This window comes from Mobula hypostoma, chromosome 4, assembly GCF_963921235.1.
Source record: "Mobula hypostoma chromosome 4, sMobHyp1.1, whole genome shotgun sequence".
Classification (NCBI taxonomy): Eukaryota; Metazoa; Chordata; class Chondrichthyes; order Myliobatiformes; family Myliobatidae; genus Mobula; species Mobula hypostoma.
In genome coordinates this window covers 117,948,186-117,967,657 of record NC_086100.1, presented here as the reverse complement: position 1 = coordinate 117,967,657, position 19,472 = coordinate 117,948,186, and positions in this window count along the sequence as shown.

Sequence of the window (19,472 nt, the reverse complement as noted above, 5' to 3'; positions counted from 1 at the left end):
TACAAAAGCCTGAAAGCATGCATCATCTGGACCATGGACAACTGTAATAAAACCATTGAACGGATCACTTGTACGATAAAATGGATTCTAGACCTCACAATTTGCCTTTTCATGGCCTTGCACCTTTTTGTCTGCCTGCACTGCACATTCTCTGTAATTGTTAGATTTCATTCTGCATCCTGTTTTTGTTTTCCGTTTACTACCTCAATGCAGTGTTGTAATGAAATTATCTTTATGAATGGCATGAAAATATGCCTCAGTACTTGCAACAGTGAAAAAACAATTCACCAATGGGGAATGATAGAGAGCTGTGGACACCTCCCAGAGAATTTTAAAAGATGTAAGATGGTGTGTCGACAAGGGAAGTCCTGGTATCATAGCTATAAACAGCTGCTCTGACCTTGAATGCCACATGCAGCATAGTCCGATTGTGTTGCAAGAACTGATCCTTCCAGAATAAGAATCAGAATCAGGTTTATTATCACTGGCATGTGACGTGGAATTTGTTAACTCAGCAGCAGCAGTTCAATGCAATACACAATGTAGAAAAAAAATGATAAATGAAATAAAAATAACAGTAATAATAAATAAATAAATAAATTACAGTACACATATATTGAACAGATTTTTAAACAGTGCAAAAAACAGAAATACTATATATTAAAAAAAAAGTGAGGGCATGTCCAAGGGTTCAATTTAGGAATCGGTTGGCAGAGGGGAAGAAGCTGTTCCTGAATCACTGAGTGTGTGCCTTCAGGCTCATGTACCTTCTACCTGATGGTAACAGTGAGAAAAGGGCATACCCTGGGTGCTGGAGGTCCTTAATAACGGATGCTGCCTTTCTGAGACACTGCTGCCTGAAGATGTCCTGGGTACTTTGTAGACCCAAGATGGAGCTGACTAGATTTACAAACCTCTGAAGCTTCTTTCAGCCCTGTGCAGTAGCACCACCACCTCTTCCCCCTATACCAGACAGTGATGCAGCCTGTCTGAATGCTCCCCGCAGTACATCTATAGAAGTTTTTGAGTGTATTTGTTGACATGCGAAATCTCTTCAAACTCCGGATGAAGTATAGCTGCTGTCTTGCCTTTTTTATAACTACACTGATATGTTGGAACCAGATTAGATCCTCAGAGATCTTGACACCCAGGAACTTGAAACACCTCATTCTCTCCACTTCTGAGGTTTGGTATGTGTTCCTTCGTCTTGCCCTTCCTGAAGTCCACAATCATCTCTTTCGTCTTACTGACTTTGAGTGCCAGGTTGTTGGCATATCTCACTCCTGTACACCATCTTGTCACCACCTGATATTCTACCAACAATGGTTGCATCGTCAGCAAACTTATAGATGGTATTTGAGCTATGCCTAGCCACAGAGTCATGTGTATACAGAGAGTAGAGCAGTGAGCTAAGCACACACCCCTGCGGTGTGCCAGTGTTGATCGGCAGCAAGGAGGATATGTTATCAACAATCAGCACAGATTGTGGTCTTTCTGTTAGGAAGTCAAGGATCCAATTGCAGAGAGAGGTACAGAGGTCCAGATTCTGCAAGTTATCAATCAAGATTAGGATTATGGGAATGATGGCATTAAATGCTGAGCTATAATTGATGAACAGCATCCTGTCATAGGTGTCCAGGTGGGCTAAAGCCGTGTGGAGAGCCACCGAGATTGCGTCTGCCATTGACCTACTGTGGCCATAGGCAAATTGCAATGTTCCAGGTCCTTGCTGAGGCAGGAGTTCAGTCTAGTCATGACCAACCTCTCGAAGCATTTCATAGTCAAAAGGATACTGATGTCTTTGACAACATTAGTAAAAGGTAGCACAATGCCAAGCCTTGGCTTGTCTGGTGTGTGTTACTGGAAGCACATGACTGAGTTGGATATCATGTTTGAATATAACCTTGTCTTTGTATCAATCCTCTTTTGCTTCTGTAGCAACTGAAATAACTCTGTTTGGATGAATGCATTTTCACATTTTAGAATGTGTGTGTGTATGTTTGCATGCACGCATGTGCACACACATTGGATGGAGGGGGCAGGCTTCAATTCTTAGTCAAGCACTTCTTTCCTGTGGTGACTCTATAAGGCTTCAATCAGGATGAGCACTGCAGTTACCCTTTTAAACTGAAATATATCACATTTCTGGAAAATACCTTAAATTATTAGTGAAACACTGTTTTAAAACTGTGCTAGAACAATTTCTGATGTGCAACAAAACTTGACTTCAAACCCAGTGAAGTCAATCAATCTCAACCAACAAGTGAGTAGTGAAGGATAAGCATGGCTTTAATCACATTCGTGATCTCACTGGTTCAGTTGTTCTTTGATTGGAGAGGTTGTTAATTAAAGGACAATCCAGCAAAGTGTTCTGTAATATGTTAAATTAATGTTAATTTGTTATCACAAGCTTAGTCATCTTTGGGCAGCTATTCCGGGAACATAATTAAATTCCTTCACTGAGATTGCATCTTTCATGAGATGCAGTCCAAGAGACCAAATTGGTCACCTCTGAGTCTCTGTGAGCTCAAAATGTCCCTTAGCAGCTCCACAATACAATGCAAATGTCATCTCATTAATGTTGAAACCAATTCAGAGTGGTGCCAGTGATTTAAAGCAGATTCTCCACATAAACAAGAGAAAGTCTGCAGAAGCTGGAAATCCAAAGCAACACACACAAAATGCTGGAGGAACTCAACAGATCAGGCAGCATCTATGGAAATGAATAAATAGATGATGTTTCTGTCCATGACCCTTCTTCCTGAAGAAGTTCTGAAGAATGGTCTTGGCATGAAACATCGACTAACAGATCTCCACGTTTGTATCCCAGGTCCTGCGTTTTTCTTTCAATTAGTTTCTGTAGTTACAAAGCATAACACAATGGCTTGGTGATTGTGGAACAGGACTCTACTACCTGCTCATCCCTAACTGCCCCAGAGAAGGAGATAGTGAACCGCCTTCTGGATCCACTGCAATCCTTCAGAAGTAGGGACTTCCAGAACGCTTTTGAAAGAGAAATTCAGAGATTTATTCTTGTACCATATTAGATTTTGTAGAACATTGAATGAATTTCTGTCTAGTCATTCTAATCTTGTAGCAAGTGAAGCTTGGAGAGCAACTCTGACAATGTCTGTCAAGTGGTTTGATTTCTGGATTCAGGCTTATCATTTATATGTAAACTTTGTAAGTCGAAGGAATTTAGTGTGTACAGACAGTGAGAGACTAGTGAACAAAGAGTGACCATTAAAATTACTAATTGATTTATGAGGATATGCTAATTGCTATGTTAATGAACACACAATGTGTTTGGAAAAAAACAGGCTGTGTTAATGGCATGTGAACAAATGATCAAAGAGTTTGCCTTATGATTACTCTGTGCTTGTGAATATATACTCTGTGCTGTTTTATGAATCTTCTTTGGACTTCATCTGAGACCAGGATTGGTATCTGGGACCAATGGATGGTTTCACAAGTGAGTCAGAAATTGGAGTTCCCCTGACGACAACAATCAAGTGGTGACTAAGAATCGTGAATCCAGAAATCTTTGTGACTTGCAATGTAGTAGTTTGTGTGTTTTATTTGAATTTTCTATTTTGTGATAATAAATTAGGCTTAAGTTACTTTGTTGTATTTGTACACTGGTTACCACACCTCCTGGACACTTGAATAGTTAGGTCTGAACAATCCATCCAATTACAATACTCAGTAGTGATAAATGACCAGTTATATAATCTTAAGTCAGAGTGGTGTGTGACTAGGTGAATATACAGATAGTGATGTTCCTCTAAGAATGGGAACAAATTGAATAGCAGTTGGAACCAAAATCAAAGAGAGAGGTGTGGGGCGGGGGGGGGGGGGGTGGTTGCTGTAGTGGGAGTGACCAGAGTGTGTGTCATGGGTGGATGGAACTAGGAGAGGGTGGGAGATGAAGATTGGTTCTGGTGGTGGAGGTTGAGGGAAAGGGATCAAATTGGGAAGAGCAGAAGAGGACTGGAGGGGTGTAGGGTGACCAAAACAACCCAGCAGAGTGGAGGACGATCTAAAACAGGAAAGCTCGACATTCATGCATTGGATTGTAGGCTACATAGCTGCAGTTTCTTTAGCTTGCATTGAGCCTCAGCCTAAGAGCAAAGAAGGCCAAGGGTGCACAAGTCAGGGTAGGAATGGGAAGGAGAAATGAAGTGGCATTCAGCATTGAAATTGTATTAATGTTGCATCCTGTATCCATCAGAAGTTCTCAATTTTATTGCCTTTGCCTAACTTGCACCCCGCTCTCAAACTTACCTAGAGCATTTCTGACACTTCTCTCATTTTACCAGATCTGTCTCAGAAGACAAACAATCTCTGTGACTCCATTAGCTTTCTCACAAACGACTGATAGTAATCACAGATTTCTTACAAACTCCAGAATATAGAGCATGCAGCAAGTCACCACAGATCCATTAAACCTTCAGCCATATAAAGTAGAAATCTTTCTGATTAATTCAGGAGACAAACTGGCACTCTGAGGACTATGCTGCTCTTTTCAATAATATTCATGGACTGACCTCTGGGATTTCCACTGAAATTCGTGAACCATAGCAACAAAAAACATTCCTTCTCATTCATATTCATTTTGTTGGGGATAAAAGAATTGTGTGGTAGATAAATGTCCCCATACAAACTCACTTGGCAACTTTGAAATATTATCACTTTCACTATCTATTTCTGTGTTTCTCTCACTTGTTGATCTTTGAGTCTTCCTTTCATTCCTCAATTTCTGTATCTCCATCTCAAGGATTAGGTTGATGAAAAGAGATTACTGATGAAAGTTCATTCACCTGAAACAGTAAACCTGTTTCTCTCTCCACAGAATGCTGCCTGGCCTTCTAAATATTTCCAGCCTTTTCAGTTTTAATTTTAAATTTCCAGCATCTAAAATTTTGATTTCTGCCTAGATAGCAGATACTTATCTATAGGATGTCCTGCAAGTGACCTCAGACAAATTGTAGTATGTGATTATAACACTTTCTGTCTTGAACACTTTGGGCTTAAATGAATGACTCACATGGCTACATTTATACACTGTCTTTGGTAAACTCATAGTTTAGCAGTGGGGAATGATGAAAACTGTGGACACCTCCCGTCAGTCGAAGCACCCAGAGAATTTTAAAAGATGTATGAAGTCCTAGTAGCTTGCAATTAACTGCTGCTCTGACCTTGATCACCGCATGCAGCAGAAAGCGGACTGTGTTGCAAAGTCTAATCCTTCCATATCGATTCTGATGTCTCTGACAACATTGGTAAAAGGTAGCCCAATGCCAAGCCTTGGCTCATCTGGAGTGTGTTATTGGAAGTTCAGAACTGAGTTGGATATCATGGTTAATCACAACCTTGTTTTTGTATCACTCCAATCTTGCTTCTGTAGCAACTGGAACAACTCTGTTTGGGCGAATCCATTTTCACATTTTGGAAGGTGTGCGTGTACGTTTGCATGCATACATGTGCACACTCATTGGATGGTGGGGGTAGGCTTCGGCTCCTGGTCAAGCACTTCTTTCCTGTGATGACTTTACAAGGCTTCAACCAGGATGAGCACAGCACTTAGGCTTTTAAAGTGAAATATTTCACATTTCTGGAAAATACCATAAAATATTAATAAAACTTTTTTTCCCCAAACTGTCTTAGAACTTCTAATGCATAACAAAACTTCTCTTCAAACACAGTGAGGTCAGTCAGTCTCAACCAACAAGTGAGTAGTGAACGGTAAGCACAGCTTTAATCATGTTCATAATCTCACTGGTTCAGTTGCTCTTTGAATGAAGAGGTTGGTAATTAAAGAACAACCCAGCAAAGTGTTCTGTAATATGTTAAATGAATGTTATTTGGTTATCACAGGCTTAGTCATCTTTGGGCAGCTATTCTGGGAACATAATTAAATTCCTTCACCGAGGTTGCATCTTTCATGAGGTATAGGCCAGAAGTGTAGTCCAAAAGGCCACATTGGACACCTCTGAGACTCCACAAGTCCAAACTGCCCCTTAGCAGCTCCATAACTCAATAGAAGAGCCATCCCATTAATGTTAAACCCACTTCAGATTGGTGTCAGTGATTTAAAGCTGATTCTTCACATAAACAAGGGGAAATCTGCAGAAGCTGGAAGTCCAAAGCAACACACACAAAATGCTGGAGGAGCTCAGCAGGCTAGGCAGCATCTATGGAAATGAATAGATAGCAGATGCTTTAGGCCGAGACTCTTCCTCGGGGTGCCCTGAAGGGTCTCAGCCTGAAACATCGACTAACAGATTTTCCATATTTGTCTTGCAAAATTATTTAGGTTCATTGTGCCAAATATGCTAAACACAATGTTAGATCAGAATTTTCATGCTAACTTAGTTACTGCCAGTTGAATGGACTAGATAGGGTGGATGTGGAGAGGATGTTTCTTTCCTGTGGTGGGGGTATCCAAAACTAGAGGGCACAGCCTCAAGACTGAGGGCCGACCTTTTAGAACGGAGGTAAGGAGGAATTTCTTTAGCCAGAGAGTAGTGAATCTGTGGAATGCTCTGCCACAGACTACGGTGGAGGCCAAGGGTATATTTAAGGTGGAAGTTGATAGTTTCCTGATTGGTCAGGGCATCAAAGGATATGGCAAGAAGGCAGGCATATCAGGTTGAGTGTGATCCAGGATCAGCCATGATGGAATGGCAGAGCAGACTCAATGGGCTGAATGGCCTAATTCTGATGGTCTGACACCACTGGTGCTTAACGCAGCATTGAAGGTCCCCCATCTCTGCCTGTCCTTGGCCATCTTCACTACAGTGCCCCAAATGAGGTTCAGACTCCTCATTTCTTTCTATACGGTACAGCACCAAGCTGTCTTTGGTCTCTGCCACAAGTAATTTCTTCCTCCCCCCATAGCCCTGAAATTCTCATTATCCCTGACTGGCAGTACTGACCTTATGCTTAGCAGGTGCACACACAAGGCTAACGCACAGCATGGACACTTCTGTTTGTACTTGCACCCTCCTGGACAGTGGCATTCTTTGATTTATCCTTCTTCTTTGGTGCTTCCAGTTTCAGGCAGGGGCCCTGACTAATGGGTGGGGCGTCTTAAAAAGGTGCCTGTTTGTGGCGGCACATGCTCAGTGGAAGAGTACACTTTGGGGGATGGGGAAGAGTGCTGGCCTCTGGAAAATGGGTAGTTGTTGATTGATTTTATTGTGCAATGTCATTGTGATCTTATCGTGATGAATGTGATTGTGAAGGAGAATGTGAATTCCTGTGTTTTGTCTTCTGTGTAATTACTCACGGTCATGGTAACAACGCTCCCCACCGCCACCTTTCCAAAGAATGGACTAAAAGACTATCCCTTTTCTCATGGAGTAAGGAGATCCCTAAAGGCTTATTTTGGTCGAGTCAAGCCTGGCTGGATTTGATCCAGCCACAGGAACAGAGGATAGCTGCTGTGAGTAAAGGTTCTCTGGGACCTAAGAAAGCTATGTCTAGGCCTTCACAGGAGAAAGACAGTGGAAGACCAAACCTTTAACTTGCTGCTTCTGTCAACAGCCAGGCCACAAAGCTTCTTGTTGTCCCCTTAAGCAGCCAAGATTGTCAAACTACTGTTATATTCCCCGAGAGGCAGAAGAAACAGAGTCCTGGAACATTTTAAGGGGAAGGAAGAGTATGTGAAGGAAAAGGAACTTTTTATTCATTATTGGACACTGACAGTGTGGTGACTCTGATTAAGAGACAGTTAGCTTCGCCTGCTGCTGTTAACTATTCTAAATGTGTGTTTGAGGATGTTAAGTTATATCCTACCACAGATCTTACCCTTGGCATTGACGATCAGGTCTCTCTTTTGCCGGTGGGAGTGGTTTAGCAACTTGCCAAGAGTTATGGTCATTGGGTGGGATTTGCCTGTGTTGTCTGACATTGTGTAAAGATGAATCTGGTAGCACTGTTCATCTTTCATGCCCTGTGTTTAAGCCGAGCTCAGACCAAGGCCGGGCTTGAGCCTTTACCTGCTGTTTGTGACAGCTCGCCTGAAGGAGGTGGGAAGAGCTCTTGGAAAGCATATCGTCTGCATCACCTGGAGAAAGGCCGTAGGTGCACCCTCCCCTACCCCTGACACCACCCTCCTCATCACTGGTCAATGGCAGGTTCCCAGTAACATAAGTGATCTCCAGAAAGCTGACCTATCCCTACACCCTCTATCCGATAGTGTAAGGAGGGAAGACAGTAAGGGATCATGTCTGGGAACAGATGAGTAGGGCATTTGCAACAACATACTCTATCTATCTACCTGCCCTGAAAACCATCTAGTAGTTCCAAAGATGTGCAGACTCCTCGTCCTCCATCTAGCACATACCTTACCCTGGGCAGGCCACCTGGGTCAGCAGAAGATCTACCTGAGAATCTGGCAACAGTTCTACTGGCCCACCATGTATGCAGATGTGCAGAAGTACTGCCGCACTTGTCCAGAGCTTTTTAAGACAAGTCCAGTCTAGAGGTCCGACAGAGCCCCTCTTCAGTTGACGCCCATCATCACAACATCATTTAAATGCATCTTCCTTTTGAGCAGAATAGTAGTGGGTTCAAATACATCTTTGTGGCCTGTGATTATGTCACCAGATTTCCTGAGGCATTTCCCTCATGCTCCATAACTACTCACACGATAATCCCTTCTCTCATCCAGTTATTTTGCAGAGTGGCCTTTCCAGAGGAGATACATACTGACCAAGGCACCAATTTTACCTCCCGGCTGATGTCCCAGCTACACCGACAGCTTTGTGTCAGTAGCATCTGTGTCAGTAGCATCCGCACCAGTCCCTACCATCGGCAGACTGATGAACTTGTAGAACGGTTTGATCAAATGCTGAAGTCCATGTTGATGAAGTTTGTTTCTGACACTTTGAAGGACTGAGATAAGGGGCTCACGTTTCTCCTTTTTGCTTAGCGGGATGTTCCCCAGGCCTCCACTTGGTTTTCACCTTTCAGACTCCTTTATGGGTGGACTGTCCGAGGTCCTTTGGATCTACTCTGCAGCAACTGAGAAGAGAAGAACCTAGATAAAGCAGGAGAAAGCATTGTCTCCGACATTCTATAGATGCGGGATCGTCTTGACCAGTATTGTGAGGAAGCCCACCAGAATGTACTAAAGGCACAGAAAAGTAAAACAGAAGATCTGGTATAGTGTCAACGCCTGATGAAGGGAGCTCCAGACAAGTCCAAAGGTCCTGCTTCTTTTACCTACCTCCAGCATCAAGTTGCTGGACAAATGGAAAGGTCCTTATGAGGCTTTGAGGAAGTGAACCATCTGAGGAAGAGCAAAAGGTTCCAGGTTCTACCATATTATCGTCTTGAAAGAGAGGGAGGAGGCTGAGATGTCCCAAATGATCCAGAGGGTGGAAGCAGAGGAGGATAATAATCAATATCACTAGCCATGGGAAACCTCAACTCAGACTCATCTTGGCCACTTTGAACCTCACCAAAAGACAACCCTAAAAGGTCTCTTCTCCCAGCATCTCACCTTGTTTAAACTACAGACTGGGTGTACCAACTTGATCAAGCACACCCTCCTTATAAAAAATGACCAGCCCATTTGTCAGAGACCCTACAGAGTGCCTGAGTGTCTTGTCAGTGCCTTGAAGGTGGAGATAAGGATTATGTTGAAACTGGGTTTCATCAAGCCATCAAACAGTGAATGGTGCAGTCCAGTAGTTAATGCGCCTAAACCCAATGGTTCTTTGAGGGTCTGTATTGACTTAAAAAAAATCAACGCCATCTCCAAGTTTGATGCTTATCCTATGCTGTGGATAAATTGTTGGAGAGATTGGGATGTGCTCAGTATATCACCACACTGGATTTGTGTAAAGGTTACTGGCAAGTTCTGCTGGATGAAAAGTCTAAAGAATACACTGCTTTCCAGATCCAACTTGGCCTTTGTATGGATTGTGTATTCAGGGGGTGTGAAGAGTTCAACACGGCCTGCCTCGATGATGTGGAGATTTGCAGCACGGGTTGCGAAGATCATCTCTAGCATGTCAACCAGTTCCTGGGTCAGCCAGCCTCATTAGTTCTTGAGCTCAACCTACAGGAATGAAAGTGGGTGAAGACAGAGACCCAATATCAGCTTGGGAACGGGCTGATACGCTCTCAAGTGACAAGGTACAATCAAATCAGGACAGCCCCTATGCCCACAAAAAAAACAAGTCAGGTCTCTTCTTGGACTGGTTGGATGGCATCGGCATTTCACACCATGGTCTGCTGAAGTGGCAACTCCTCTGCCCAGTTAGACTTCAAAGTCTGCAAAGAATCCTGTACGTTGGACAGAGGAGTGTGAACGGGCTTTTGTAAGATTAAAGGGGCACTCTGTGAAGAACCAGTACTAGTAAGTCCTGATTTCAACAAGCTTTTCCTGCTGCAAGTGGACACTTCTGGAATAGGAAGAGTTGCTGTTTTGGCCCAAGGAGACCTGAGCAATGAGAGACCTGTCTTATATGTGAGTAGGAAGCTGCTACCTTGGGAAACTTGGTAGTTGACTATTCAGAAATAGGCTCTGGCTATCAAGCGGGCCCTAGACAGTCTACGCTATTACCTCATTGGAAGGGAGTTTGTTTTGGAGACAGACCGCTGTGCCTTGACCTGGATCCAAACCGTGAATGATCAAAATGCTTGCATTATCAGATGGTATTTGGCCGTGCAAACCTTCCATTTCACAATCTGTCACATACTGGGCAGCTGGGATGTCACTGCAGGTCATTTGTCCTGTTTACACAACTTGAGTAAACTAGACGAGAGGGGAGGGTAATGTGACACAGTAGGTCTACCACAAGTAATTACTTCCTCCCCCACCCCCAGTAGACCTGTAATTCTCATTACCCTTGTCTGGCAGTGCTGATGTTATGCTGATAGGGTGCACACATTGGGCTAATACACAGAGTGGACACTTTTGTTTGTACTTGCACGCTCCAGGACAGTGGCATTCTTTGACACGTCCTGTTCGTTGCTGCTTCTAATTTCCAGGAGGGGACCTGACTAATGGGTGGGGTGGCTTAAAGAAGTGCCTGTTTGCGTTGGCACATGCTCAGTGCTGGCTCAGTGAAGAGTACACTTTGAGGGGTGGGGTTGGGTGCTGGCTTCTGGAAAATGGTGAGTAGTTGATTGATTTTGTGGTGCAATGTAATTGTGATCTTATTGTGATGAATGTGTTTGTGGACATTTATGATTGCGAAAAGGGATGTGAATTCCTGTGTTTTGGTTTTTGTGTAGTTGTTCAGGCTCATAGTAACAACACCCCCCACATTCCAAAGCATGGCCTATCGCTTTTCTCCTCGAATAAGGAGATCCTCATTTTGGTGTAAGTGGGGAAGCGCAGTGAAGTGTGGTGTGGTAAGGTGAGGTGTTTTACTTCAGACTGATGTTTTGGAGCTGTAGTCCTAAAGGTCTAATGGTTTATATTGTATCTGTATTTTCTCTTTTGTCATTTTTGTTATTTTCAGGCGGGAGGAGAAGATGGTGGTACGACACAACACGCACAGCTCTCCGGTGAAATGACATCGTATTTGTTAAATAGGGTACCATGCACAATTCTGATTTGATGGAGACAGCCATGAGAAGCACAGAGGAACATCTGGAGAAACTTCTGAAATTCCCGGTTCACTGCTGCTGCTACTGTGCAATCGAGAATCTCCAGATGGAAGGCCCCAAAATCCCCGGCTTTGCCTGCTGCTGGGACCGAGGCTGGGGTCGAAGCACTCGGCAGAGATGGTGCTCAGTGCTAGGTGTCGGAGGCTCCAAGTTTTCGGACAACTCAGAGTCGGACTGGGGTCGGGTTTGGCAAGGAGAGTTTTCTTCCTTCTCCCGTCTGCGTGAAATGTAGGACTTCCAAGAGACTTTGAACTTTTTTACCGTGCCCATGGCCTGTTCTTCATCAAGTTATGGTATTGCTTCCACTGTTGTAACTATATGTTATAATTATGTGGTTTTTGTTAGTTTTTCAGTCTTGGTCTGTCCTGTGTTTTGTGATATCACACCGGAGGAGTATTGTATCATTTCTTATGCATGCATTACTAAATGACAATAAAAGAGGACTGCGTGCCCTCATAATCTAATCTAATCTAAATAATCTAATTTTCACTTTTTGCTCTCTAAATATTTTTGCACATTTTCTAAAAGTTTTTCACCTCAGGCACACCATAAGCACCTTCACACTGATGTGCTATTGTGGCCTACTGTCTGATTTTTGAAGTCCACACCTTCATAAGGGCACATGGCCCTCACCAGAAACCCTGGTATGACAATCTCCTGCGTTTCCTCTGCCCTTCAGGGGTCCAATGAAGTCCTATCTTAATGTAGTTGGCCTCTCTTCTCAACATGGCCCGAAATGTCAACAGATTTTCTACATTTGTCTTGTAAAATAATTCAGGTTCAACGTGCCAAGAATGTTAAACACAATATTAGATCAGACTTCTCATGCTAAGTCATTCTGGAAATGAATTCCAGTAATGGACAAAATTGACTCTTTTAAACAGAATGCTTTTCAAGCCAATCTAAAATAAGGATCATTCAAAATATTGGCAAGAAATCATATTAGTCATAGATCTAGCTGATGGTCAAGAATGCTATAAGTTTGCCAAATAGTTATGAAAATATAAGAAAACAGCACAAAGTTCTTTAGAAACTTTATCAGCTGGATACTCATGGTCCCTTTAAAAAAACTATAGCATTTTTGGATAAAGTGGGTGTCCATATGAACTACACTAGCTGAGTAGTAATACACCAGATGGAGAGCATGGAGCATCTATCAACTTGCACTCACTGGACAGCAAAAGTATCTTTGGAAGAAAACTGTCAGGACAGTTATAGGTTCCTGATTAAATGCACCCACTGTACAGCACTTACAATCTTGTTAAATGCACTAGCTGGACAATATAGAATCCTTATAAAACATACCCACGACAGAATAAATACTACACTTGGACAGAACTGACTTCTCATAAAACTTCAATAGTGCCTAAAATATTATAGGAAGTTTCTGCACACCAAACAGCAATAACACTCTCTTTGCAATGGTGATTGCACAGAATCTGACAATTCATAGTATAATTTACTGGGTCTTTGTGAATGCAAATGTTTAATATGATAATTTTGGTTATCTACTAATATTAAATGTCGACATTTAGTTTGCATAAAAGCATCCTACATCTTTCAACTATTGTGCACTTCCATTAAAAGATCTTTAATTGCCTCTCTCATTACATCTGTCACAGTTCGACAGTCAATACTACAATTTATGTCATGTTAAAACAACATATTTATCTTAGATAAAGTATTGCATGTAGAAGACTCACATCAATTCCATAAACACTATATCTCTACTCCACAGAATGTCCAGGTGGACTGCTAACTTAAACAAATGGACACACGGTGTTATGCCCCAAGATTCCACAATGATGACCATGACACTTTCAATACCAGAGTTCTGAGCTTACTATTGCCCACCACTGAAGAGAGGGAAGTCCAAGTCAGCAAGGAACAGAATGGTGCATCCATGCACTCTGAATAACCGGAGCCTCTTTGTCATTAAATATGCCTGGAGCCTATGTGGAACACATTCCCAATCAAAATAAGAAACATTCAACCTGTACCTACAAACTGGAGAAAAAGCATAGAGGACACTTTCATAGCAGAATCTATTATTGATCATGAAGAACCAACTGAGACAATCACTAGTAAGTGGAGACATTCTATGTCATCCCTGAAATTCTAAGCAAAATACTTACCCATTTTCTTAACCCACACTGCTTCCCATCAAGTGCAGTTATCCCAAGATGCCTAACTATATTAATGTACTTAATGTACTTATCCTACAACTATAGAGCCAAACTATAAGGTAGCTTCCCCAAATCAAATAAATCAAACTCTATTCACTTGCATGTGATTCCATGTTAACAAAATGGTACAGAACAATGTTTTTGTTCTGTATGTCAGTTGCCAAGCCGGCCGGTGGTGTAGTGGCATCTGCGCTGGACTTCGAGGCGAGTGGTCCTGGCTCCTTACACACTTTCTATCCATTCAGTCTTCAGATTGGAGCTAGCAAGTCGGTCTCGTAAAAAAAAAATAGCAGCAGATAAAAATGGCTAAAAAATTGACAAGGTTGCCACAAGTCCGTGAAAAGGAACAACTAAGTCAGTTGACAAGCATAGTTTTGTATTTCAGCAAAAGGATTAAGGTGTAGAAATTGGAGAAGTTGGAGGTACAAAGGGACTTCTGGTGCAGTTCGAGTCAGTGGTAAGGAAAGCATAGTTTCGATAGGACTAGAATAGAAAAACAAGGATGTAATACTGAGGCTTTATAAGACATTGGTCAGACTCCATTTGGAGCAGTATTAAGCCCCATATCTAAGAAAGAATGTGCTGCCATTGGAGTGGGTCCAGAGGAGGTTCACGGGAATGAAAGAGTTCACGTATGAGCAGCATTTGATGGATCTTGGCCTTACTCACTGGAGTTTAGAAGAATGAAGAGGGAACCTCATTGAAACCTACTGAATATTGGAAGTACTGGAGAGGGTGTTTCCAATAGTGGGAGAATCTAGGATCAGAGGGCACAGCCTCAGAACAAAAGAATGTCCCTTTAGAACAGAGATGAGGAGGGATTTCCTCTTCAGAAGGTAGTGAATCTGTGGAATTCATTGCTAGAAATGGCTTGGAGGCCAAGCCATTGGATATATTTAAAATGGAGGTTAATAGGTTCTTGATTTAGTAACGGCATCAAAAGTTATGGGAAGAAGACTGAAGAATAGGGTGGAGAGGGAAAATAAATCTGCCATGATCAAATAGCAGAGCAGACTCAATGGGCCAAATGGCCTAATTCTGTTCTATGTCTTTTGAACTTAATACTGAATAACCCATGGACTTGCCTTGATGAGGCAAACAACTTTCTCAAGAATGGAGTTACACAGCACTGAAGTCTCTCATTGTTTGGGATGGTTTTATTTTAAAACTTCCCCCTTCTATTGTAAATAGTTCATGACAAGAGATAGATAAAAGCACATCAAATCCAACTAAAGAACTGACTAGTACTATGAAATGTGTTGCATTTTTAATTTAATGAAAGGTGGAAATAACATGTCAGTTTACAGTTTTCACAGAGACGGTTCGGCCAGTGTCTGTAAACACTCAGCTGTTGGAGAAAGATAATTTGGGTTCCAGCTATGCAAGAAGTGAAGAAGTGTCCACTTCTAATGGGCATTGTGTCAACGCAACACACAGGCACATACGTCCACAGACACACACACACACACACACACACACACACACACACACACACGTGCGCATGTATATAGCACACTGCTGTATTGGTGTTCCGCTGATAACAACTCATAGTAGGATTCATCATCTTCTGCCATGTGTATGAGCATTTGCCAAAATCTTGCAATTCCTTTACAAATAAGGAAATGCAATTTTTCTTATCAACGTTTGTATTTCTCCAATGCATTTTGAAAAAAAATTGCTTTGACTTCTGCAAATTTATATTGAAAATTTAATCAAATTCAAAATTTAATTATATTACTAGTGTCTTCTCGGAGGACCCCATCACATGTTCTGAAAGTACACAAATATGATAAATATACTCATATAATTCTTGACTAGTATGATCCTGGAGCAAGCTAACATAATTCATAGCACGTGCATTGCAAATATAAAAGTTCCTGGCCTTGTATTAAGTTTTGATATACGTATTGCAAAGATGTTAGAATGTGTTGAAGAATTTGTATTGTTCATTAACTCTTCAGGAGATACTTGAAGAATCTTTAAACATTTAATGAAATCTAAATTGCATAATTACTAAATATTTCTTGGTATTTTAAAACTAAAATCTTGTTTGGTCTGGATAGTATTTGTGATTGATAAAAATTGATTGGATCCGAATAACAATTGCCTTTGCTGAAGTCTTTAATCCACTGACTAAAATTGCCTAATAAATTCTATTTTGGAAAAATCAACCAGCTGTATGTCTGCAGAATAAAGGACAAAGACGAAAGTGGCACCTCAAGATATTAAATTGTGATTACAGTGAAGGGACAGCACAGTAGTGTAGTGGTCAGCACAACATTTTACAGTACAGACAACCTGGGTTCAATTCCCACCACTGCCTGTAAGGAGCTTGTACATTTGATCCGTGACCACATGGGTTTCCTCCCACCTTCCAAAGACGTATAGGTTGGTAGGTTAACTGGTCTTTGTAAATTGTCCTGTGATGAGGCTTGTGTTAAATCAGGGGTTGCTAGGCAGCGTGGTTTGAAGGGCCAGAAGAGCCTACTATGCACTGTATCTCAATAAAATAAAATGAAAGTGTTATCCTACTCAAATTGTGAACATTCCTTACCTGAGGACTACCAGACAAGATGGTGGCGTGACTGTTCAAGTAAGCTAAATATTTTACACATTATGGCCTCCTACTCGTACCACCATAACCCAATGGAACATTTACTTTTGAGTAGGAAAGTTGCCCCCTCAGGAATGAAGCAGGGAGGTATATGAAATATAAAGATCTGATCCAATGACATCCCCTGGAGCAGGGTGACAACATCAGTTAATCTGAAGAGAAGAAGGTTGTTATAATCTCAGATCATCCATCTGGGTTGTCAGAGGCTGTTTGAGACGCACGCCATGAAGAGCATTTGTTTAGCAGTGGGAGTTCGGCCCCACTATCACCCTTTGGCTATGACTACCTTTGGAGCCAGCTTGGGAGGAAGCAGTGAGCAAATATGAAATGTTAAAGAAGGAATGTACCCTGAAGAATGTACTGGCGATATCAGTGACTTTCTTTAACTGCCCAGGTAGGAGTGAGCTCTTTAGCCAATTAAAAAATATATATATTGTACGAGTCCTTTTGTTATGACCTCCTATAATGTTGAAATCTACAGCATTTTTCTGAGCACAATAAAATTCTGCAGCAAGTAAAATGTCTTTTGATATCACTGCCCATGATCAGCAGCTTGCTGTATGTAGGAATATCACTTGTACAGAATAGCAGATCAAAATTCCTATGGCATGGCATGGAAAAGTAGGGTGCTAGTGTTTAGTACTAAAAATTAGTTCGCGTGGGATGTGATGATGATTAACTATGTCAGAGTAAGAGCAGACTAAACAAGAGCAATGAATGAGTTGAATAACTGGGGCAGGTCACTCACTGCCAGGTGAGATCATCAGCCATCCACCATTGGATCAAGCTACTGACATGAGACAGTGCAGTGCCGAACCTCCCTTAGCCAAATGGCCACATTCATTGGACAGTCTCAACGGCTGGTGAAGTTCTACTCCCAGAATCGATAGCTGATATTTACAAATATTCATCAACACTTGGAACATGTTTTAAAAATGTATTTTTAGCTGTTTACTCTTTTCCATAGATGCTGAGTTCTTCCAGCATTTTGTGTGTGTTACTTTGGATTTCCAGTATTTGGTGATTTTCTCATGTTTGTAACATTTTAAACTTGTAGTTAAAAAGGTAATGGAAAACAATACAAATATGTAAACTAAATCAACTATAAAGGCTTTGCTGCAACTGAATTCACTCATTCATATTAGTAGCATTCTGACCTTGCACTCTGCCTGTATAAAAAGCTGGAAATACTTAACAGGTTAACTAGCATCTGTGGAAGAACAACAGAATTAATACTTAGGAGGTGGCCCTTCAACAAATTCCTTTTTCACTAAGCTGTTCCTTGAGTTAGAGATAGCGCAAAATTGGGAAAGGTAAAGAAAAATTGAGATATAAATTGCAGAGAGGATGAGGGAGAGATGGATAGGAAAAAAGGAACAATTGGCATTCTGCTCGTGAATGTCAATAGTTTGGTGAAATGCTGATGTTTACTGAGTAAATTCTAGTAAATTCATGAGTGGTGTATACAGATCTATACATATAGATCTAGACATGGAATTCTAGGGAGTATGCCTTATGAGAATAGGTTGAGTGAACTTGGCATTTTCTCCTTGGAGCAACAGAGGATGAGAGGTGACCTGATAGAAGTGTATAAGATGATGAGAGGCAATGATAATGTGCATAGTCAGAGGCTTTTGCCCAGGGCTGAAATGGCTAACACAAGAGGGCATAAGTTTAAGGTGCTTGGAAGTAGTACCGAGGGTTGTCAGCGGTAAATTTTTTATGCAGAGGGTGGTGAGGGCGTGGAATGAGCTGCCGGCGACGGTGGTGGAAGTGGATATGATAGAATCTTTTAAGAGACTCCTGGATAGGTACATGGAGCTTAGAATAATAGAGGGTAACGCTAGGTAATTTCTAAAGTAAGTACCTGTTCGGCACAGCTATGTGAGCTGAAGGGCCTGTATTGTGCTGTAGGTTTTCTTTGTTTCTAAGTATGTCAGTAGGTTCTGTTACTGAATTCCTTTCAGACTCCAGCAGTGAAATATAAATCTTCACTGGGGAGTTTACTGATGACCTCTGCACAGGATTGAATGGTTCACCTAAAAAAATTGTGTTTTTTTCTGTATATTACCTTTTCTATAATTTTAATATTTTTAAAATGAGAATTTAATTTCTACTAGATTTTAATGCTTCTGAATGTCCTGCAGAGACATGATTAGAACCAGGTGACAAGCCTACCAAGCAAATTTTAGGCCACTTAATGGGGAGGCACAGCTGCAGAGTTTTGGGAAGTCATAGTGACAAAGAATTGTACAGTGTAGAAACAGGCCCCTTGCCCACTGTGATAATGTTAACTGTCATTCCAATCTATTAACAATTCCACTTGCATGTGTTAATTCTATAGCCTTCTATGCTCTGTTCTTTCAATTACCTATTACTGTCCACTACCTCTCTGGCAGCTCACTTCAGGCATCAACTACTTCTAGTGTTTAAGATGTACCCCTTATACCCCTTAAAACTCCCTTCCTCTCACCTTAAACTTGCGTCATCTAGCCTTACACATTCCTATTGCATTCAGAGACACGTTCAGTTATTCTTTCACCTTGATGATCAAGAAATGTTGGCAACCTGAAACACTCAACTTATTTCTCCGGATTTAGTTTCTGATTTAGATTTTCAGCCCTTCCAGCATTTTCTACTTATAGAAACATAAAAACATAGAAAATAGGTGCAGGAGTAGGCCATTCGGCCCTTCGAGCCTGCACCGCCATTTATTATGATCATGGCTGATCATCCAACTCAGAACCCCGCCCCAGCCTTCCCTCCATACCCCCTGACCCCTGTAGCCACAAGGGCCATATCTAACTCCCTCTTAAACATAGCCAATGAACTGGCCTCAACAGTTTCCCGTGGCAGAGAATTCCACAGATTCACCACTCTCTGTGTGAAGAAGTTTTTCCTAATCTCGGTCCTAAAAGGCTTCCCCTCTATCCTCAAACTGTGACCCCTCGTTCTGGACTTACCCACATCGGGAACAATATTCCTGCATCTAGCCTGTCCAATTCCTTTAGGATCTTATACGTTTCAATCAGATCCCCCTC